The sequence below is a fragment of the Rhinoderma darwinii genome, chromosome 5 (assembly GCF_050947455.1).
Source record: "Rhinoderma darwinii isolate aRhiDar2 chromosome 5, aRhiDar2.hap1, whole genome shotgun sequence".
Taxonomy (NCBI): domain Eukaryota; kingdom Metazoa; phylum Chordata; class Amphibia; order Anura; family Rhinodermatidae; genus Rhinoderma; species Rhinoderma darwinii.
In genome coordinates, this window is record NC_134691.1 from 333,360,810 (window position 1) to 333,380,726 (window position 19,917).

General features: G+C 40.4%; 1 protein-coding gene across 1 annotated transcript in view; it reads left to right on the plus strand.

Moving 5' to 3' along the window:
- NXPH1 (neurexophilin 1) overlaps positions 1-19,917 on the plus strand; it is a 297,091-nt gene that overhangs the window by 248,339 nt on the left and 28,835 nt on the right.

Consider the following 19,917-nt stretch of genomic DNA (forward strand, 5'->3'; position numbering starts at 1 on the left):
AGCGTGCTTCAGGGCATTCGTTTCCTCTCCGCTCCAGGTCTTGCTCTGTTTCATGTATGACTTTAGATTTTTTTTTTTGTTTTTTTTTCCTTGGACTGTGATGGACTATATTTTTATTTCTGCATTGCAGACGACAATATACTTTTTGAATTGTGTTTTATGATTATTAAATAAAGTTGTTAATTTTTGTACTAACACATTTGGTGTCCTCCATATGTATTTGTAGGGTCTCTGGCTAGTTGGAGCATAGCCTAGTTTTTTTTGCATAGGTTTATGAGGCTATGCTATTGTCACGGTTTGTGGGTATGTGGACCCACTAGGCCGTACCGCCGTAGCAAAGAGGCAGCTGGCCAAACAACAGGGAACCCCAGCAATACAAAGTCCCGCACAAGGGTACCTGGATAGTCCAGACAGTGGGCGCAGCTTTGGCACGGATGGAGGGGGGTGCAGCAGGTAACGCCAGATGTGGCGGATGACAGCAGGTGCCGCAGGTTGCGCCAGACGTGGCGAATCCCTCTGGACGTGGCAGAAGACACAGGACGTGGCGGATGACACAGGACGTGGCAAACAACAGCAGGTGCAGTAGACACGACTCCAACTAGTAGGCACAGGAACAAGAACACAGCACGGGATACAGAAACGGGTAACGGCACAGGTAACAACTGGAACGGGAAACACTAAGGGACCATTTGCAAGACAGACTTGGGAAATACTAACAACGCTCAGGCAAGGATCAGAGGGGCTGGGGCCCTCTTATAGTCCAGGAAATCATGTGTGTTGATGATGATGATTTCTTACATGTGCGCGCTGGCCCTTTAAGAGTGGGCACGAGCGTGCGCGCGAACCCTACGGGACACAGCGGACCGGAGCAGAAGTGAGCGCTGGCGTCTCCTAGGAAGGAGATGGGGACCAGCGCTCACAGATCCGTGGCTGCGGGCATCAGGAGGTGAGTAGACCCGACGGCCCGCGGCCATGGACGCTACAGCTATAAGTTGAATGTGTGTATTTTTACGCAATGTCCGTCGTCAAGTATGACTTCGGATGTAGCAGAGCCAAGTTTGTAGTTTATAGGATCACTGCTGTTTTTCATGACATCTAACAACCTAGACCCCTATTGATTGCTAGAAGGAAGGGTCTTAGATGAGCAAGAGGTACCTTCTGTTCTGATTATCTTTTTCCGCCACTCCTGGAAGAAGAGGGGTTAGCCGTGTATAGACTATAAACTGGTTAGAATATTAACCTGTGCACCGCTGAAAAAGCTGACGTCCGCAGAAGGGGCAAAGGGTTTAGCCAAGCACTTTTGACCCTTCATCCTAGTGATCAGTGGGGGTCTCAGCACCTGTATATCGTATAATCATTACTCTGCCATGTAATTGTGAGATGTATATTACAATCTATCTCCTCATTTGACTGTACTGTGTGTCAGCCAACAGGGTCTTCATATTTCCTTCATGTGTTTTTAGAGCTCAAGCGATCCTCAGGCTTTTGCCCCAAAAATGTTGAGCTGGGTAGTTACATAGTAGTTGATAAAGTTGAAAAAAGACACAGGTCCATTACGTCCAACCTATAATTCTACCGTGCTAATCCAGAGGAAGGCAAAACCCCCATGAGGTTGGTGCCAATTGCCTCATTAGGGGGAAAAATTCCTCCCTGACTCCAAACCTGGCAATCGGAACAAATCCTGGGATAAAATTCCCATCTCCGGAATCTAGGACTCATAACCTCTTAAAGTGGATATGGTCATCACACTAAATAGTCTACCCAACTGCAAAATGCCTGCCTTCTTCCCTGAGAAGAATAGAAAACATTTTGGACACCACTTTTTTTTTAATGCAGGGTAGTGGGATGTGGGACCATCTCCAACCAATCTTATCTGTTTGGAAGAGACCACAAGCTTAGGCCTATTTCACACATAGCCCATGTTTCCTGGACGCGCCTGGCGTTTACGTTACACGTAAGCTGTGGCCATAGACTATGATGGTGTACGTTAAACGTATACGTCTTGAACTCCCATAACTCTGTTCATGACGTATATGTTAAACAGATATCATGATAGTCTATGGGCCAGTGTTAGGCATCTATTTTACGTAAACTTCATGAAAAGCTAAACATACCTGTAATGTATTCCATTCAGTGGCATAGATCACGTCCCATGTTAAACAAAGTATACACGCGGTATACGTCTATTTGCGGAATCCCACGGGGTGAAAAATCATAGTCTACTGGACTATTCCATCCTTCAAGGAAAAGGTCTACTGACGCATACCTGCCCGATGGAGGCGAAAAGGATACACGTTTGGCCTCCATTTGGTTAATGGAGCCCTATGGAAGTTTTTAACTTGCACGTTGGGAGCTTTTCCGACAAAATTTACATACAAGGTTCCTTAGCTGAGCTCCATCTTTAGCTTCCACTATGCTACCTAAGGTCTATAGAGAGTAGACCCTCTCCACTGAAAATATGCCCACCACCTGCACCCTGGGAAGTTCTGCGGTGACATACTGAATACTCAACTGATAGGGGAGGCTACATGTCTGTATATGATCATAGTGATATGGTTTTCCTAATTTAAATTACTCAACAGTTTCCTTAAAGGGGTTGTTTATTTTAGAAAACCCATTTTCAAATACCCTATTAGGGAATTCTTATTTAATAGAGAAGGGATTCCCTCATCTATTAGCCAGAGTGGAGAGTGGCTTGAAAAATGAATCCCCCACTTTGGAGGACCCAGCACATAAATACATTCCAATTGATTTCCAAGAGAACCATGTAATGCTTCATGTAACCTGTGGTGGCGCTGAAGAGAAATTAAACACTCCCTGATTAGTTCCTCCACAGATTACAGCTGATCACTGGGGGATCGCTGGGACATCCTGTGATCAGTTTGTTATCAAGGGACCCATCTAACAAAAAGGGATTGTCCAAAGCGGACACCCCCTTTAATTCCCATGTATTTTATTGGAGTGACCATACATGTACAGCCTTCTCTCCGTTAATGGCCAGGAACAAACCTGCCCCATTTTTGAGAACCGACCTAGTCAGTACAGTAATTTTTGTTACCTGCCTATATATAAAACCATGATATGCTCTTCATTAAACCTCATGTGATATATAGGTGATATCGAAATGACGTTAAACATCCAGATAATGAAGGTAACACATTCACCCTCCTGCAACTTTAACTTTACCAAAATGAATGTTAAATTTTAATTAGGTGAATATACAGGCGAGAAATAAAAAGCTCAGCAGCTTTTAGAGTATGTTTATTATCTGAAGGGTGAGAGACAATAAGAAGTTTCTAAGATATGAATATAATAAATTATGAAGGCAATGTCGGCTGAAATATAATCGTTTCCTGACTGCGCATCACCCAGCATTCTCTGCTTGTTCAGTGTCTGCACAATCTTGTTCTGGCCTTCTGGGAAGTGTAGATAATTCAAGGGTGTCATTACCACTTGTAGCCACCTCAAGCTTGGCTGTACCAATTAGAGTATAAGTATTAGAGAATGGAGGTTTTTATAAAAACTCTAACCCTGCTTGAATATTTTAAAGAAGTACTGCCCCTGTTTTTCAGGCCACTCATCTTATGTACTCCTGTTCCCCATAAAATAATTGGAATGACAAAAAATGAACAAGTGACTGTGCTCTTAAATGCTTTTGTGCTCCAAAATTCCTCTGTCACCATTGTCAGCCATATTACCTTTCAGTGGTTTAATTTCTCTGTCACCTGGTCACCGAGAAGATCTTATTTCCTTCCTTTCCCTGGTTTGTATGACAGTGAGATTCAGTGAGAGACCCTATCGCCCTTCCATCCCTCTTACTGTGCCAAGACATGCTCTAGATGGAATCTATCTCTGTAGAGTTTAGAATACGATCTGGTATCAGTGAGGGAGGAAGTAGCTAACTTCTTTTTGGATTTCATTAAAAAATAATACAGATATTAGACTGGGAAGTAGGAAAGGTAAGACATGTACTGTAGCAGTTTTATTGTATACCCCGAGACACAAGCCCTTAACATTTTTCTGCAAAAATTTTTTTTATTATATAAACTAGATCAGCACATTAGTTTAATGTAACTCTACAACTGGGACTGGCACATATTAATAGACATATGCCACTTTTTTGTTTTCGCTGCAGATGGCAGAGTTAAGAAGCAAACGACGGGAACTGAATTGCTGTGTGTAATTATTGGCAGGTGTTTATATAATGTAACATCAAAAACAAGCCAGTTTTGGAGCTAAACATGAAAAGCTCTGAAATTTCTATCAGTCCTGTACTAAACTTTATGACAGGAGTATTTTTGGCCTTAATGATTGATCAGTAAAATGTGTTGATTTTACGGCTGTATTTTTTTCTTAGGCCCCATGCACTCGACCGTAAAATCGCCCGTAATTACGGGCCCATTCATTTCTATGGCCGACAGAAACCTTCCCGTAAGTCTACGGGAGGGTGTCCGTGCCGTAGAAACCTGCCAAACAAAATTGGAAATGTCCTCTTTTTTCATATTACGGACCGTGCTCCTATACTTTATAATGGGAGCACGGCTCGTAAAAACGTCCGGCCGTGCCTGTAATTACGGGTCGTAATTACGGGCACAGTCGTGTGCCTGAAGCCTTAGGAAGTCTATCCAGAAAACCCCCTTCCCTTTTTAGGCAGCTGTAGATGTATTAGATATAGTGGAGCCGGAAGTGTAGGTAACCTGCAGATTTTGGGTTTTTCACTCTATCTTATGGTTCATGTTCGTTTTCTCTCCCCTTGCTTGCAGGGTGGGCGGGCTCTCCCAGGTGTGATGTCAGAGCTGTGCCGTGAACCACTCAGATTTCTCCCCTCTGCTCCTCCTTCCCCCCTCTCACATGCACAGAGGCAGAGATACTGCAGCAGCATCCCCCTCCTCCATCTTTCCCAAGGCTGGTTTTACAAGGGGTGGCAGCCTGTGCAATAGCGAGATGGCAACCCCAATGTTATCTAGCAGTGTATGAAAGTATAATTGGGGAATTGAATTGCAGTATATATGGCAGTACTATGTGGACTATATTATCTATATTATCTGGATAGTGCATATAATTTTTACACTAAATGGTGGTACTTTAAATATATGATGGTATTGTGTGGACTAGAATTACAAGAATAACTGTCCAACAATGGCAAGAAGTGGGCCTACTTTACTTGGGGCCCAGGGCCCCATTTTCTATAAAACCAGTCCTGGTCCCTCCCCCCTATGTACTATTTAGTGTTTTACACTAGATGGATTTTTGGATGACTGAGGTGGTTCCTGTACATTTACCGTGATCCTGTAGGAAGGGAAAGGTAAACTGGCTGGAAAATGCCACTAAAGCCTTATTCACACGAACGTATTTAATGTCCGTGTTACGCGCGTTAAAACAACGGATGTCACACGGACCTCTGCAATTCAATCAGGCCATTCAGACATTCAGTGTGTTTCATACACTGTGTGTCCGCTGCGTGAAACTCACTGCATGTCCTATTCTTGTGCGTTTTTTGCGCATCACGCACCCATTGAAGTCTATGGGCGCGTCAAAAAAACGGTTGTCATATGTGCGCTGTACATGGTTCACGCAACAGTTGCTAAAGAAATTATGAGGAAAATAAAAGCCTCCTTTAGTTTATTTTGCTGACGGAAAAAACGAGTGACACGCACAAACACGGATGTCACACGGAACTGCAATGCAAGAAAAACTCTGCGTTTTTTTATGCGCGCAAAACTGACACGTTCGTATGAATAAGGCCTTACTCCTAATAAGAAATGTTACACAGTTTCATATATTCACACGAGCTATTGAAGACAACTAAAGACATCCTTAAGGTTAAAGAGGCTCTGTCACCAGATTTTGCAGCCCCTATCTGCTATTGCATGTGATCGGCACTGCAATGTAGATTACAGTAACGTTTTTATTTTTAAAAAACGAGCATTTTTGGCCAAGTTATGACCATTTTCGTATTTATGCAAATGAGGCTTGCAAAAGTCCAAGTGGGCGTGTTGAAAAGTAAAAGTCCAACTGGGCGTGTATTATGTGCGTACATCGGGGCGTTTTTACTACTTTTACTAGCTGGGCGTTGTGTATAGAAGTATCATCCACTTCTCTTCACAACGCCCAGCTTCTGGCAGTGCAGATCTGTGACGTCACTCACAGGTCCTGCATCGTGTCGGCACCAGAGGCTACAGTTGATTCTGCAGCAGCATCGGCATTTGCAGGTAAGTCGATGTAGCTACTTACCTGCAAACACCGATGCTGCTGCAGAATCATCTGTAGCCTCTGGTGTCGATGTGTCCTCGCTCGTCCGACACGATGCAGGACCTGTGAGTGACGTCACAGCGTGATCTCTGGAGAACACGCTGTGTCTGCACTGCCAGAAGCTGGGCGTTCTGAAGAGAAGTGGATGATACTTCTCGTCAGAAAGCCCAGCTAGTAAAAGTAGTAAACACGCCCCGATGTACGCACATAATACACGCCCAGTTGGACTTTTACTTTTAAACACGCCCACTTAGACTTTTGCAAGCCTCATTTGCATAAATACGAAAATGGTCATAACTTGGCCAAAAATGCTCGTTTTTTAAAAATAAAAACGTTAATGTAATCTACATTGCAGCGCCGATCTGCTGCAATAGCAGATAGGGGCTGCAAAATCTGGTGACAGAGCCTCTTTAATATTCAATATTAAAGGGGTTATCCAGGTTGTATATTTTTTGGGTATCTGCTAGATATTAAATAAATAAACAAAAAATGCAACACTTTCACAAGCCGGAAATTCCTTTAAGTCCTTTAGAACTTTTAAAATACTATTTTTTTTTAACCGGATCTGTCTGGTAAGCAGCATCTTGAATATGTAACAGGTATAACTTCGCAATGATGCAGCAGTGGTGACATGGCGGAATCTTCATCAACCTGTGGAGACACCATTGTGACATTTACATTGCTAGTAAAGTTCTTGGGGCACCAATGTGTGTTGTCTCCAGGCTGGAGGTCTTTTTTTTTAGTTTTTTTTCATTTTTACTTTTTTGACACATAATTGTAATGAGCATGGGATCCCAGGGCCGTACTATATACAGGATGCAACATTATTTATGGAGCTCTGTCTATACAGCCAAAAAAGCAAAAAATGCTTCCTTTTTATTAGTTTGGCGTTTGACTGCCACTGATTCTGCAGGAAGTATGATATAAATGACCTCTGTATTAACTACAAGGCACCAGAAATATGAGATAGATAGATAGATAGATAGATAGATATGAGATAGATAGATAGATATGAGATAGATAGATAGATATGAGATAGATAGATAGATATGAGATAGATAGATATGAGATAGATGAGAGATAGATAGATATGAGATAGATAGATATGAGATAGATAGATAGATAGATATGAGATAGATAGATATGAGATAGATAGATAGATAGATAGATAGATAGATAGATATGAGATAGATAGATAGATAGATAGATATGAGATAGATAGATAGATAGATATTTTTTTTATGTGTTCAACAAAAGTGGTTAAACCATCCCAAAGACATAATAACTTATATTACAATTCTGTCTGTAAATATTTTTAACACAAGTTAATTATAAAATGTACAAGGTGAAGTCTTTTCAGTGACAATTATCCGTAAAGGTAATTCCTGGAGAAATAACGTACAGATTGTTAGTTTGTGAAGTTGCAGGATTGTGATCTGATAGTGAACGCCGCAATTAATCACGTTCTTGTTGAGATTTGAGGCGGAGGTGTAAGCAATTCTACCAGACGTGGACGATTTATGATTTTTGCTGGGAAGTTCGGTTTCTCGGTGAAGATATGTAACAGCTGTGTTGGGGTTTTCCACTAAACGTTTTCCAGACCATCAGGCAGCTATGAGGCAAAGCAGAAAAACATTTGGGGTTGTACAAGGCCTATTACCCACCACTAACAAAACATCTGGTGGAGACCTCATGTTTTCCAAAGTAATCATTTTTCATGCTAATAACTGCAGGAAACATTTGTCTATGGACGGAGCATTGTACTTCTTCCTCCTTTTTATTTACCTGAAATTGTCCTATGGGGCAAACTAGTGGGCGCGGACCCGACATGGTGCCGGCAACCAAACCAACTGTCTACAAAGGGTCCAATTCACAAAGTAGCTTTAGAAAAGCAAATATTTTTACAAGAATCAAAGCAAACCTATCGTTACAAAAAATCCCCATCTCTCCTTAGGCAGCTGTAGATGTAAAGTGGATGTAGTGCAGCCAGAAATATTGTATGTAAACTGCAGATTTTTGGGTCTTTTCCTTCCCCTCTGCTGGTTTTTGTAAATGTATATTGTTTTGAGTGAGCGGGCTCTTCTGGGTGTGATGTCACAGCTTTACTATGTGCTCTGAGCCAATCAGATGTTTCCGCCTGCTGCTCCCTCCTCCCTCTCTCAGCTATACTAAGATAGAAATTCTGCAGCTGCATCCCCTCCTTCTTGTCTACTATTTACTGTTAAACATTAGAGGGATTTCTCCTTCTCCTCCTGCTGCGTTTTCTTCCCCCTCACAGTATGCCGTCTCTTACACACAGTGATACCTCAGCTGCATCCCCTTCCTCCCCCCTCTTCTCAAACTTCTATTGATTTTGTTACTCTAGATCAGGGGTCAGCAACCTTCGTGACGCCAGTCGTCGTGAAAATTCCCAGCATGTTCTGACAGCCCTTGGCTCGAATAATAAAGCCTTTGGCTGTCAGGGCATGCTGGGAGTTGTAGAGGTTGCTGATTAATGCTCTAGATTTTTTTGGGTCACTGAGGAGGTTCCTGAACATTTAGGGCTTGTCCACACGTAACGGAATAGCTGTTTTTTTCCCGTCTGGAATTAGAGAAAAATGCAGCAGAATATAGTAGCAGCAAAGTGGATGAGATTGAACAAATGTCATCCACACGCTGCATAAATACTGAGCGGAAAAAACGCTCAGAAATGGACCTGCTGTGCGGAATTTTATTTCGCAGCATGTCAATAGTATTTATGTAATCGCCGCTTATTTGCTGCAGGTTTGAATTCAATGGGGAGGTAAATCCCGCAACAAAGAGCAGATGTTGCGTTTTCTGCGTCTGGTTCGTAGCGATTCCCCCGCAAAAAACGCAACTCTGAATAAAAAATACCACGATACTTACCTAGGAGTCTGTGTTTCTTCCTCCAAGGGATGTCACTTCATCCCGTGTGACTGCCGCTGCAGCCAATCATAAGCTGCAGCGGTCTCCTCACTCAATCACAAGCTCCGCAGCGGACATTCAGGGCGAAAAACTGCGCCACAGTTTGGTCACTTTTTCACCCGGAAATTCCCTTTGGCGCACAGGGCAGGAGTACGCTGCCTGCTTTTACACAGCGTATACAGCTTGTATGAACACGGCATTACAGAGAGTCTGCAGACAAGTAAACAGGTAAATGTACGTGTATGTATATATATATACACACATATATACACACACTGGTAGATTTGCCTTAAGGACTGCTTTTGCCCAATGTCCTTGGACACGAAGCATTCTGTGTAATAATACACCTAATGATAAGGATATAGACACATTTTTTTGCTTAAAGGGACACTCCACCTAAAAAAGCAGCACTGTACAGACGTTGTCCTCACTTAAGGCCCTTTTACACTGGGTGATTATCGTGCAGACCAGTGTTCATAGAACGCTCAATGCCGATAATTTCCTTGAGTAAACAGAGCAGCGATCAGCAGAAGAACGATCATCAATCAATCATCAATCAATCATCTGCTGATCGTATTGTTTTAAAAAAGTTAAAATGATCGTGGTCGGCAGCACATCTTGGTGTGTAAACAGGGAGACGCGCTGCCGACATGATGATAACGTATGGGGACGAGCGATCGGAGTAACGACTGCTCGTCCCCATCCATAGCTCCGTGTGACATGAGCAAACGATCGCCGATCAACGAGCTGTCTCATTTGGTGCTTGTTTACACGGCCATGTAAGGGGACTTTAACTGTCCTTAGTGGAGCTCACAATCTAAATTCCCTAACGTACAAACTCCATGAAGATGTCGGATTTGAACCCACAACCTCAGTGCTAACCCCTGTGCTGAACATAGCACTGTATTTGGGATCAGCGTGATATAATGCGTACATGAGGCCTAAACCAGTATTCTAGCTTTTCTCCATTGGCTGTCCACTTGAATACAATCTATTTTTCCCTGTTATCAGCCATTTAAGGTTAGGACTAGAATATAATTAAAAAAAATTGCATTTTATCACTAAATTAATACTGACTTAGGGAGGGTCTGAACTGCCTGCCCCCCATGATGACTATTTCATATCTCCAGAGATATAAGCATTCCATCCCCATGTGTGACTGATATCAGCCGCTTATCATATAAAGCTGCTGAACTATTATAAGCTGCCGACTTTAGGTTCCAGGTTCCTCTAATATAGCTGTAAGACATGCATGGTATTTTACTAGGTCCCAGTGCTAAAGAAGTAGATTGGAGATAAGCGGCAAAGATAAAAGATCTTATTTAAATCCTAGTGTGAAGCAGCGGGGGCTGAACGGCCTCAGCATAGATTTGTCTGAAGTCCCCGGTGTGTTATTAAGAGCATCTCAGTTTGCTTTATTTCTAACATCCAGGACTGATATGAACAGAAAGAGACTGAAAGGCAAAGGGCAGAGAGGCACTGAGACATTATCAAAGGTGCATGTTCCAATGTGGATATAGCAGAGCTGACTCTGCATTAGGCATTCATCCAACTCCTCACTTCTAACTGCAACATGCGCTGCAAACCAATGCAAGGTGGGAATCATTTGGTTGCCTAACTCAATGATAATACATTCTGTATGTATTGTAGTTAATATGTAGCAGAGCTGAGTTTGTAACTCGGGACAACTCGTGGAGCTATCGCAATGTTTTATCTGTCTTTTTTCATACGACTGCAGGTAAATCAACTCCACTATATAAGAATGTCATCATGAGGCTTAAAATATTAAATAAGAAATTCAACTCTGCTACATCAGTACAATATACATGGTCTTCATGCTTATTTTGACAAAGCAGGTTTATTTCATGTTCTGAAATTGTGTGTGAGTGATTGACAAGGGGAAATTAGTCTGAGGCCAGGGACTGATTGGAGTATGAATAGATTTGAATAATGGGTAGCAACTAGCAATATGTATTAATGGTAAGAAATCTCTTCTTTAAGAATCCTCTGAATTTTAGTCACTCATGTGCAGGGCCAGGTCTGTGGATGGTTTAGAGGAGAATAGTTGGTTGGGGGCCCTTATATATTTTAGAAGGAAAGGACAAGATAGTAAGTGAGAAAAAAAATGGACGCAGGTAACGAGGAAAATGAGACAGCTGCAACACAGTATATTAACAGAATTTAAACAAGTAGCACAATTACAACCATAGATTAAAAAAAAAAACAACTTCTATAGAGTGCAGAAATAATACCACCATACAGTGCTCATATAATACCACCATACAGTGCTCAAATAATACCACCATACAGTGCAGAAATAATACCACCATACAGTGCACAAATAATACCACCATACAGTGCAGAAATAATACCGCCATACAGTGCAGAAATAATACCACCATACAGTGCAGAAATAATACCACCATACAGTGCAGAAATAATACCACCATACAGTGCAGAAATAATACCACCATACAGTGCAGAAATAATACCACCATACAGTGCTCATATAATACCACCATACAGTGCAGAAATAATACCACCATACAGTGCAGAAATAATACCACCATACAGTGCTCATATAATACCACCATACAGAACACAAATAATACCACCATACAGTGCTCAAATAATACCACCATACAGTGCTCATATAATACCACCATACAGTGCTCAAATAATACTGCCATACAGTGCAGAAATAATACCACCATACAGAACACAAATAATACTGCCATACAGTGCAGAAATAATACCACCATACAGAACACAAATAATACCGCCATACAGTGCAGAAATAATACCGCCATACAGTGCAGAAATAATACCACCATACAGTGCAGAAATAATACCACCATACAGTGCTCATATAATACCACCATACAGTGCTCATATAATACCACCATAAAGTGCACACAAAATACCACCATACAGTGCAGAAATAATACCACCATACAATGCTCAAATAATACCGCTCTACAGTGCACACATAATACCACCATACAGTTTACAAATAATACCACCATAGTGCTCATATAATACCACCATACAGTTTACAAATAATACCACCATACAGCGCTCAAATAATACCGCCATACAGCGCTCAAATAATACCGCCATACAGTGCACAAATACCACCATACAGTGCTCAAATAATACCACCATGCAGTGACCTATATATATATAGTGACTGCCAGGAGTGTAGTTAAAAAAAAAATATCTATGCCTTCCTTATAATCCACCCTGCTGATACTTATGAAGGTTCCCCGATCAACACAGATCCATAAACCTCAGAGCAAAATACGTGAGAAGTGAAACTGCAGTAATTACACAGAAGAACAGCGAGAAAAAGCAGAGAAAAGGGAAAATGATTCATTATAACGGGACCGAACGTATTCACTGCAGCGCTGCAGGATGACGTCATTAGTGGCTTGATTGATTAGCATTGAATTTTAGAACTTTTTTTCCTCTACATAAAACAGATAAAAAGGATTATCTATCTATCTATCTATCTATCTATCTATCTATCTCATATCTATCTATCTATCTATCTATCTCATATCTATCTATCTCATATCTATCTATCTCATATCTATCTATCTCATATCTATCTCATATCTATCTCATATCTATCTCATATCTATCTCATATCTATCTCATATCTATCTATCTATCTATCTATCTATCTATCTATCTCCAATATTTTCTGTGGCCGATGAGATATATAAGTGATGCACAATAATCGTGTTTGTCCACAGACAACTTCCCAATAAAAAAAAGATGGCCGGTTTTACGCCGCTATATTGCGGCCATTTTAATATCTGTATCACGCCGGACCCCCGCCATTGTCCCCTCTAAGCTGTGCCTTCCGGAAATGATAAAGTTAACAAAACTCTACACCCTGTAGAAAGGGAAATCAGATATTGGGCTCCTGGGCCTCAATCAAAGGTTGTTTTAACTCTTTGCTTTCCAGAGCACCCGTCTTAGGAGGAATACAGCCCCCGCGGTCCTGCTGATATAGAATTAGATTTCTATAGGATTTTATGGTCGTCTAAGTTCAGTAGAACTGTGGGGGTCCCGTTGTTGCAGATGTAATTTGAATGTTAAAATGCGGCCATATTACGGTGGTCCTTTATTTAATGTATCGCATTGTGCGCCATTATAATGGTAGATTCCTCCCAGATTTCTATAACTCATTGTTTCCTATAATTAACATCATCATGAGTTAGAGGCTGACATGACATGGAAAGTGATATCAGACGGATATGTCACTCGTCCCCCGGGTGTGCGCTGCGTCACTCATTCTGTCATCGGGATCTGCTGGAACAAAATATTTGTGATAAATGTCTGGAAAAGATCTCACCTTAGGATATTTGTCTCATAATGCAATTGATAGAACTAGCTGGGACCTTGGAAACGGACTTCTAGAAAAGCCAAAAATTCCCACAATTATAGTATCACACAGGGGTGTAACTAGAAGGGAGGTTGCGGATGGCCCCAAATGTGGAGACCAGTATTATAAATGACACCGAGGAGGCCGGACTGGAGAAGAAGATGGGAACTCTGGGTAAGTATAACTTTGTTTCTTTCTTACTTACGATTTTTGCGGCGGAATCGCGTTGATGTCGCCGCAAATGTTGCAACACACACCACTTTGTTGCGAGTTTAAGCACCCCATTGAATTCAATGGGAAAACCAGCAACAGAGGAGCCGCGATGATCCAGCATTAATTGACATGCTGCGGTTGAAGAAACCGCTCCGCAGGTCAATTTATGTGCATTTTTTTCGGCAAAATTTATTTCGCTGTGTGGGGGACGAGATTTGTTGAAATGTCACCCACACTGCTTCTACTGTAATACGCTGCGGATTTTCCACAATGAATTCGTTGCGGAAAATCCGTAGTGTTTACGCCTTGTGTGTTCGTACCCGCATAGTTGAATTGCTCCGAACCAGACCGTGTAAAGTAGGGGTATGATGCACCTTTTCGGTTGGTGCTTGCGTGCCCACCAATCACTGGAATCAATATTTTAGCTTTAGACACGAAAAAATTACATTAAATGCATAATGATTGTATTGATAAAATTACATTTAAAGGGTGTGTATACTTTTGCAACTATTTCTTTTATTGTTCCATCTAAACTAGAAAATTAAGCAACTTTGCAAATCATTTTGATTGAAAATCTGCTATCGTTTTGTGTCTACAGCTCCAATGCAGACATATGTGTCTCCGTGATTACAAACTACAAACATACCCCGTATAATCTGCCGTCAGACTCTGTTCCATCTGTGTCCCACTTCTTGCTAAGCTACCAACTCTATGTTGTAGAACCACCATAGGGGAAATGAAGCATCGTATGGTTCATATTAAAATCAATGAGATGTCCGTGTAATGCAAAGACTTGATTTTTCCAGAGCGCCTATGTGCACTTTTGAGACAATGTTTTCTTGCTGTTACGCATCAAAAATAAAAATAAAGCAACTTTGCAAATAGTCTTGATTAAAAATCTCCAGCCATCTGTCTACAGCTCTTATGCAGACTCATGCGTCTCCATGGTTACAGACTACAAGCAAACCCTGTGACTAGTCTGATCCTGCAGTAATATCACTCTACTCTCTCTGCCTCTACTTCTTGATAATCTTTAGACTGTACAACGGGGGCAGGTGGAAGAGAATTACCCGACTACCTGATCAGACTACACACATGGCTGTTTGTAGTCTGTAACCATGAATATGAAAAGGTCTGCATAGAAGTTGTATAAATGAAACCGTAGGACATTTTTAATTAAGACTATTTGCAAAATATATATTTTTTATTTTGGAAGAAAAAAGTAGGTTGAAAAAGTATTAACACCCTTTAATTCAAAGGAGATTATTTTGGTGACGCATTTCATGTAAAATTAAATAATGAATTTCAAACTACTTGCAACATCTTTTTTTTTTTTCCTATAAAATGTCTGCGAACCTTACAGAAAAAGGAGGCACTGCTTCCATAGATCCCCAGGTTTAAGATGAGAACTACAATAGTGTTATTTAAAAAAAAAAAAAAAAAGATTCAAAAACACCCCGACCAGACTATATATATCCTCCATGCTCTATAGATGTGTTAGGATTTATAATGAGAGGTGCATTGAACTCGGCCCCTTGGTCTCTTCGAGCTGCACTATGGCTTTCTCCTTACAAAGCGCGCCAATCCTTTAGTCCCATTAAAGTCTGAAATGTCGACAGTCTGTTCCATATTGAAAGATGTTTTCACATTTCACATTTCCTCTGATTTCAAGGTAAAGGACTACTGTAGTGAACTATCTTACTTTCTGAGCTCGTTAGACGGGACTATCCTTCTTTAGTCCTCATGGGGAAAAAGAAAACCGATACGCGCAGCTTAGTTCCATGGTAGATCGGCTATGATCGGAGTTTTCATATTGTGCGCAAGTCAATGTCGTGGTGAGGGCTACAATTGTGGTCATTATGCAAAAAGAAGGTATAGTTGGGCACGTTTATTAATAGTGTAGTAAGAATTGATAATTTGGCACGACCTTGGCGACTTGTTTAGGCACGAGGTTTTCCTTTTTTTAAATTTATCAAACATATTGCAGAAAAAAACGGCGCATGGATTTTATCAATGTGGCGTGCATCACATGGTGCCATTTTCTTAACACATATAAAAATTTTTAAGATAATTTTTTTTATATGCACCAGTGACTTCAGGAGTGAATGAATGCCATGACTAAGAGCACCAGCTGTGCTCGAAACGCGTAGGCCCATTACACCTACCTAATACTGCCTTGACGCCAAGCCTGTTATCGAATTTTTAAACAAGTTTTTTTATACCAATAAAATTGGGAATACGTTCCTTTTTAAATCACATCATTGCAGCGCTGGATCAAATCCTTCCTTTTTGTACACCAGTGACTTCATCTGTGAAATCTCCTTGCCCATAAGATTGGGTAAATTTGTGAATTACAGTCATACAGCGGATAGGTTGGATGTTATTTAGCTGCTGATTGATATTTTACATTGTGCTGGGACTTCCTGCTGGGAAAGAGGGGGAGAGAGCTGCTTTGCATTCTATACATTGTAAAATACTGGCAAATATGTCCATGTACAATACATGTATGGATATATATTTTTTTTAATATTAGATTATTTTTGAGGTAAGAGGAAGATGGTCATTAATGATTTTAATGATAGTTTTTACACATTTGTCCTTTGCAAAGATGCAAACAAAATCCTACCAATTTATATGAGGGATTTTCTATGTGCTAGGGTATATACATTTTTGGAGTGGTTCATATAATAATTTTTGTTACAGTAACAGACTTAAAGAGATTTTGTAAAATAAAAAAGTGTTAACCCTTTAATGACCAGGCCTGAAAAGGCCTTAATGACCAGCTATTTTTTTTCCATTTTCCCTCAGCAGCCATAACTTTTTTTTATTTTTTCATTTCATTTATGAGGAGGAAATTGTATTTTTTTTTACTGCGCAGTTTTGTTGTATAAAATATTTTCTGTGTAAGTTATGTAATTTATTTTTACGGCATGAATGTAGAAAAAAGCAATTTTCAATGTCTTTTTTTATCCCGTTCACGTTTCACGCTACGTAATCTGTTAAATCAATTACATTCGTGTAGATACCGAATATGTGTAGTTTTAATTTTATGTAATGTATGGACAATAAAATATATTTTATTCTATATAATATATATTTTTTTCTTACCATTTTTTTTAAATCTAATGAAGGGATACTTTTTTAACAACTTTATATTTTGCTTATAATGTATTAGCATACTCCTGTATTATAGTACATTATAATGTGCCACTATGACAACACATAGTGTGCCCTAACATCCGGCATACTGAACAAACCTCCCTGGGGTCCTTTCTAGGTTCCCAGGGCCCCAGTCTCTGATCACGCCACTGGGTTTCTGATGACGTGATCGAAGAGGGTAGTCCCCTTAATCATGCCGCGGTAACGGACCACGGCTATCAAAGGGTTAAACAGCTGGGGTCACAGTTTGCTCTGATCCCTGCTGTATTCAGGAGGCTGCTCTAAGTACAGAAGCTGTTAGGCCTCCTGCACACGACCGTGCCCGCAATCACGATCCGTGATTACGGGCACGGCTGGCCGCTGTTGGCCGAGGACAGCCACCCGCATTTGTGGGCTTTTCTCCCATATAAAGTATGGGAGCATGGTCCGTAAATATCAAACAATAGGACATGTCTAGATTTTGCGGATCCTTACTACGGCACGGACACCGTCCCGTAAATATACGGGAAGGTGTCCATGGGCGATAGAAATGAATGGGTCCATAATTTACAGCTCCTGCTTAGAGAATGAGCGCTTGAAAGTCTTTTCTACATCAATGCCAAAAGACATTGTAAAAGGGCCACCACCTTCCAAGTACTATATAGAATACTGGTGACTTTTTATGTGGCAGAGAGCCCTTTAGGTCCCCTTCAGTCACCAGGGTCTAAGTGTGATTGCTACCACTGCATCTTCTATAGCCCCACCCTCGAGGAGCCCTGATATGTCCATGTGCATGAGACCTAAATGTTAGTTCAAATCCTTACAAACCCTTTTAGAAAACACCATTACTTTTCTTTTAAAGTTTCTGTTATTTTACAATTTATTTTTGTGCTTTTTTTTGTCTAATCATACAGCCACAAGCGTCGTCTGTTTTTGCTATCAAAATATTGTGTTTCGAAGAATGGAGATATCAGGATTTCATGTAATAAGATGACAAGGTTTCAAATATCTGACAATGATAAAAACCTGGTTTTTCCTTCAATTGTATAAGGTATTTTCTGACAGTGATCAACTCCTGTATTTCAGACTAGCAGGGCCCCGGGCAATGGGAAAGATGTCGGAGATATTGGTTTAACTAGAAATTCCAAAATAAAAAAATTCTACGAATCTTTATATAGGCTTAAATTTACCCGGATCTTACATTTCATGTCTCAATGCCGGTTATTAGAAGCCGCTCATTTCTGAAACAGAAGACAGATTTCATTTTTCTCTCTTTTAATTTATTTTGACACACCTAATTAACTAGATTGGATTTACCGCCTTGTCTTGGCATACATCACTTTGTATTAACAGAATACTAAATTATAATGAATTAGTGAAACTCTCATCATCATGACACAAGAGACAGTGCTGCTATAAGGTTAAAAATCTTTTGTAACATGATATCATACAGCATTAATATAATTTATAGGAAAAAATACTTTAAAAATAAGATATAGACACATTGAAAGGATATGTTCATCATTGAGCCCCACTCTACAGTATATAAATATACATAATCTGAATAATCATATGAGTCACTTTGCAAATACATTACACTACTTATCTTGTACTGAGCCTGTATTATACTCCAGAGCTGTACTCACTATTCTGCTGGTGGAGTCACTGTTTACATACATTACATTACTTATCCTGTACTGATCCTGAGTTACATCCTGTATTATACTCCAGAGCTACACTCACTATTCTGCTGGTGGAGTCACTGTGTACATACATTACATTACTTATCCTGTACTGATCCTGAGTTACATCCTGTATTATTCTCCAGAGCTGCACTCACTATTCTGCTGGTGGAGTCAATGTGTACATACATTACATTACATTACTTATCTTATACTGATCCTGAGTTACATCCTGTATTATACTCCAGAGCTGCACTCACTATTCTGCTGGTGGATTCACTGTGTACATACATTACATATCTTGTACTGATCCTGACTTATATCCTGTACTCCAGAGATGCACCCACTATTCTGCTGGTGGAGTCACTGTGTACATACATTACTTATCCTGTACTGATCCTGAGTTACATCCTGTATTATACTCCAGAGCTGCACTCACTATTCTGTTGGTGGAGTCACTGTGTACATACATTACATTACTTATATTGTACTAATCCTAAATTACAGCCTGTGTTATACTCCAGAGCTGCACTCACTATTCTGCTGGTGGAGTCACTGTGTACATACATTACATTACTTATATTGTACTAATCCTAAATTACAGCCTGTGTTATACTCCAGAGCAGCACTCACTATTATAAACAATCACAGTCTTGTTGTCAGACACACCCAAAACAGCTAAGCTGAGCTCCTAAAATACACGGGTACAGTCAGGATCAGTACAAAATAAGTAATGGAGTCACTGTGTACATACATTACACCAGCAGAATAGTGAGTGCATATCTGGAGTAGAATACAGGATGTAACTCAGGATAAGTTATCTAATGTATGTACACAGTGACTCCACCAGCAGAATAGGGAGTGCAGCTCTGGAGTATAATACAGGATATAAGTCAGGATCAGTACAGGATAAGTAATGTAATATATGTACACAGTGACTCCACCAGGACAATAGTGAGTAGTCACCCATGAGCCACATGCATTGTTGCTAAGCAACAACTTAAAGGGGTTGTCTTGTTTTTCCTCTTGATGGAGTTTCCCTTTAACGACCCAGGAAGATTCCTTGGCCAAATTATGATCACTAAATACTACTGTATAATCACAAAGGGCCTGGTTTTCTGTGTAAGATCTGATGACATTTGCCAAATTTTAAATCTCAATTTCAATGATTTTCTGTATTTGGCTCTAAGGCTTTGAGCTTACTGCTAGCAGACAAACCCCAAGACACTTTTTGCAGAAGTAGCACATCAATCAAGGCATCAATTATCCCCCTGATTCCTCATAAATCTTTTTCCATAAGTTCAAACAGATAGC